Source organism: Pseudorca crassidens, chromosome 1, assembly GCF_039906515.1.
Source record: "Pseudorca crassidens isolate mPseCra1 chromosome 1, mPseCra1.hap1, whole genome shotgun sequence".
In the NCBI taxonomy this organism is placed as follows: Eukaryota; Metazoa; Chordata; class Mammalia; order Artiodactyla; family Delphinidae; genus Pseudorca; species Pseudorca crassidens.
This window is the reverse complement of record NC_090296.1, coordinates 51,228,234-51,233,115: the sequence shown is the minus strand read 5'-3', so window position 1 is coordinate 51,233,115 and position 4,882 is coordinate 51,228,234. Positions and strand designations below refer to the sequence as shown.

The 4,882-nt window shown below is 45.3% G+C and overlaps 1 long non-coding RNA gene across 1 annotated transcript; it reads left to right on the top strand.

Annotated features, from left to right (window-relative positions):
* The first annotated feature begins 974 nt into the window (after positions 1-974).
* LOC137227294 (uncharacterized) lies at positions 975-3,319 on the top strand. Its single transcript, XR_010944781.1, has 3 exons — positions 975-1,235; positions 2,522-2,567; positions 2,920-3,319. It is a non-coding gene; the product is annotated as an uncharacterized lncRNA (long non-coding RNA).
* The last annotated feature ends 1,563 nt before the right edge of the window (positions 3,320-4,882 follow it).

Sequence of the window (4,882 nt, the reverse complement as noted above, 5' to 3'; positions counted from 1 at the left end):
GAGGGTTGCAGACCTTTAAAGACCATCCACGGGACCCTCTGGGGCCTCCATGAACTCCAGGTTAACATCTCTGGAATAGAATCTTACAGCCAATTAGATTCTGGCATACTCACTCAAATAGCGGTGTTTAAGGAAAAAAAAAAAAATCTTAATTCCTGGTCAGAGAAAACAGGAACCTGGATAAGCATGGTACTAAAGGAAAGGACAACAGAGAGTGAATTCCAGCCCAGTTAAGAAGCGACAAAAATGGGTTTTTTTTCTGTTTTTTAATTTTTAGATTTGGGAAATGAAGAAAAGGGAAGTTTGAACATTTCTAATCTACGTGATCAGGTGTATGATGGTACATCCAAATGAGAGAGGGTGTCAGTTTTTTGTTGATTTGATTTTTTCCATTGCGGGGGAGGGTAGTGACGTTTGATTTGTTCATTCAACACACGTTAATAAAGTGCCCAGGATGTGCTTGGCCCTGGGAACATCAAGAAGAAAAGGCAGAGCCCTGCTCTCATGGAGCTGACACTGCAATGGGAAGACGGGCCCAGAACAATGGCACCATGGAGGTTGCTGGAGGGCAGGGCAGCTTGCACAAAGTGAGGGGAGAATGTGGGGCCCACAGTCTGCTTGGGGAAATCAGGTGCTTGAGATGAAACTTGAAGAGAGCTTAGAGCTTTACCTAATTGAATGAGGGCTGGTATTAGACAGCCCTAAAGTTTCAACAGGAAGAATACACATGAGGCTTTCCCCAGACCCAACAGCCCACATGTCCTTTCTTTTACCTTCTTGGCCAGGTGCTGCCTATAGATGGGAGGAAAAGAGTCTGATTAAATATAAGAAAGATCACTTTGGCAGCTGAGGGGAGGAGGGCATAGCAGGAAAAGATCTGAGATACCAAGGGGGTGGGGGGAGGAACAGTAAGGAAGTTGTATTCCTGAACCTGCATTCCAAGCTGTTTCCTTCACTGATGAGATAGAGGAAAATAACAAAATCTGCAAATCCGGACTAGCACAGCCATGCAGGCTCCAAATGGATCTACCTTTGGGGAATAGTAAAATCGCCCTGCAGGGAGCTCAAGGAGCTGGAGCCTTTGAACCGGGTTTAACAGCAATGAAGCCAGGTTTTCTTCTGTTCTGCGGCTGTGTTAGCCTCTGTGATCTCTGAATAAATCAAAGAATTTTTCCTCAAGAAGGAAGCCTTCCACGGCTGGTTTCTTGGGAGGCTTGAAGGCTGTGCTTTGGCAGGTATGTGACAGCCCAGCAGGGAATCCTGGAGCTTTGAGCAGGCCTGACGGCCACTCACGAGGCAGGTCACAGAGCTTTAGAAATCTTCTAGATACGAATGAACTTAGTTACAAAACAGAAATAGACTCCAGACATAGAAAACAAATTTATGGTTATCAAACGGGATAGCGGAGGCCTGGGGAGGGAGGGATAAATTAGGAGTTTGGGATTAACATGTACACGCTACTATATATAAAACAGATAAACAAAAAGGACCTACTGTATAGCAAGGGAACTATATTCAATATCTTGTAATAACCTGTCTATAATGGAAAAGAATCAGAAAAAGAATAGAAAAGTATATATATATATACACACACACACATAAATCTCTTTCTAAAGGAGAAAGCAGAGGGGCCTAAACTTAGAGACGAGAGGCAATGGATCTGGACGGGAGGTGATAAGTCCCAGACACTTTTAGAAAATAGATAGACTGATTAATTGGGAGTGTAGAAGCAAAGTAAAAGAAGGAATTGAGAATGATGCCCAGATTTCTTACCAGGGAACGCGGGCTTTGATAGTTCTCTTCACTGACATTAACAAGTGGTGGGCATTACAGGGAGGTGAGGTGGGGATGGGGGTCGCTGGAAGGAGAGAGAATGAGCTCAGTTCTGTTTTGAAGTATTGTTGTTTGTGTACCTTGGGACGACATAACAAAAATACACTGACTGTATAAGCCCAGAGTTCAGGAGAGTAGTTTAGTCTCGACACAGAGGGTTTGGGAATAACAGCACATAAGTGGTAAGCGAAATCATGAGCATAGATGAGACTGCCCAAAAAGAAGATATGGCATAAGAACACAGGAGGCTGAGAGGAGGCCCCTGGGGAAAACCAAAACCGAGGACTAACTGGAGGATACTGAGTAAGAAGAAGACAGCTAGACTAACCAGGAGAATAGTGCCAAGAAAATTAAGGGAAGGATTTCAAGAATGGAGTGGTCCAAAAGGTCAAATGTCTCATAAAGGTCAAATAAAATGTCAACCAAAATGTGTCTATTGGATTTAACAACTGAGAAATCATTGGTAACCTTTTCAAGATGGGGGCGGAAAGCAGAGTACTGAGGATTGAAGAGTAATTGAAGGTGAGGCAGTGTAGACAGCCCCTTCATGAGACTTGACCGAGCAGGGAAGGAGAGAGATGGGGGTGGGGAGGGGAATACCTAGAAGTGGAGCTGGGTCATCAGCAGATGTTCTTTTGTTGTCAAAGTTCTCTAATGGGAAAGATTTGAAAGTGGTTTTATTCTGCAGGGAAGAGCAATGAAGAAGAAGAGGACACAAATATGGAAAATAGAAGGTAAATTTGACAGATTGAAGTCTGGGAGGGGATCAGAGAGGTAGCACTTCAGCTCTCAGATGAGCCTTGGATAGGAGCGACTCATCAACAAAGCATGATGACGGGAGATAAAGACTGTTCCCATGCAGAAAATGTGTACATGGGAGCAATTATCATCTGTCTTTTTCCTGGAACATATTAAATAAGACTGTCCACAGAAAATGAGGGAGTTGGAGTAGAGATGGGTGCCTAGGAAGAGTGGGAGAGGGTTGGAGGAAATGTTAAAGGATTGCACACTCCACTGACACTGGATGCTATAAACCTACATCTACACCAGTACCCATGTAGTGTGACCGTCTCCAGTATCTTTCAGAAACCCAAGTTCTGGAGAAGGAGCATCTCAGAAGTGAAAAAGATATGAGCTGGTGGTTTGCAGGCAAGAAGTAGTAGATGGACATGGGGACAAAGGAAGCAAGGATGCCAGCAAGAGAGAGACTGAAGGATGAGACACACCATGGAATTTCATCAGGAAGGATAAAGAAATGAAACCATGAAGGGGCTAATAGCTTGGGAGAAGAGTTGGGGAGTAAGCCACTGGAGATTACACAAAGAGAGAAAGCAGGTGGGATTTCATGTCCACATTAAAGGAAATGTGAAAAGGTGGGTCTTATATTTAACAGTATGGGACATTACCAAAGTGTTGCAATTGTGATTATCCTACCTGGGGAAATGGAATAGAAGCAAAGGTCAAGGGTGTCTATGAACTGCAAATACTGCCTTTTTTTTTTTTTTTTTTTTTGCGGTACGCAGGCCTCTCACTGTTGCGGCCTCTCCCGTTGCGGAGCACAGGCTCCGGACGCGCAGGCTCAGCGGCCATGGCTCACGGGCCCAGCCGCTCCGCAGCATGTGGGATCTTCCCGGACCGGGGCACCAGCCCGTGTCCCCTGCATCGGCAGGCGGACCCTCAACCACTGCGCCACCAGGGAAGCCCGCAAATACTGCTTTAAAAAAGTAAAAGCAACCTTGTATTCATCCAAAACTGCTAACTGCAAGAGATATGCCTGTTACTGGCATTGTTATATAAAAAGCTAGAGGCAGGAAGTGTGTCTGAAGTGACAATCTGGGGAAGACAGATCAATAAGAAGTAAAATCCTGCTTCAGACAAGAGTTGCAAACAAGACCTCTGAGAAAAATTGCAACTTTTGTCAGAGGTCTTAGTTGCAACTCTATAGCAAGACTGGTCAAGGACCATAGCTGCTGAGGTGTAGATCTAGCTTTTCTGGATAACGGGTTGAAACATTACTCAATTCATAATTTCCTCAGTAATAGGCCAAAGTCATGGCCCAAGAAGGGTGATCTCTCAACGCTGCGAGTGTAATCTACTTTGGGACCTCGCTCTCCTCCCTTCCTCCCCTTTCCCACCTGTGCCTCTCACTGGCCAAAAGCAGCCGGAAGCCAAACAGAAAGGCCATCGAGGAAGGACACACCAGTCAGCCTCCCAGGACAGAGATAAGGAAGGAGAGGCATGAAGAGTGGATCTGATGAAGAAACGAAAAACATCCAGTGGATTTAACAAGGATTAGGAGCAGCTGTGGTAATACGCCAGCATGTGTCTTTAGCTCAAAGACACTGGTTTAAAGAAATAAGTCTGACTTAGCATGCAGACTGGGACTAGACTGGAAGCCACAAACCAAACCCACAGGAAATTCAGCATGCAGACAGGTTTTGTTTGGCCAATAAAACATGTGTATATATGTTTTCAAATCAAAGAAAGCACATGGGGGCTTCCCTGGTGGCGCACTGGTTGAGAGCCCGCCTGCCGATGCAGGGTACATGGGTTCGTGCCCCAGTCCGGGAAGATCCCACGTGCCGCGGAGCGGCTGAGCCCATGAGCCATGGCCGATGAGCCTGCACGTCCAGAGCCTGTGCTCTGCAACGGGAGAGGCCACAACAGTGAGAGGCCTGCATACCAAAAAAAAGAAAGCACGTGTTTCCAAGTGTTTTCAAATCAGGAGATAGCACATAGAAATATAATTTCTGGCTTTTCTTTAAAAATTGGAAGATCCAGCAACACCAGACCCATTTCCTAGAGGGCAACACTCAGCTGTGGAGCTAACTGCAGCCCCTTTAGACAGGGCATGCCTTGTCCAAATTTCCTCAGGCGTCACCACCTTCTCTTCCATGCCTAACACTGAGGTCAAAGGCAAGTTTTCAGCCTGGAGGTGTCAATCAGCATTAGGCTTGCAGGGGTGTCTTCTTTCTTTGTTTTAACTTTGCAATATTTTTTTCTTCCAGTTTTATTGATACAACTGACATACAAAAAGATAAAAATTAAA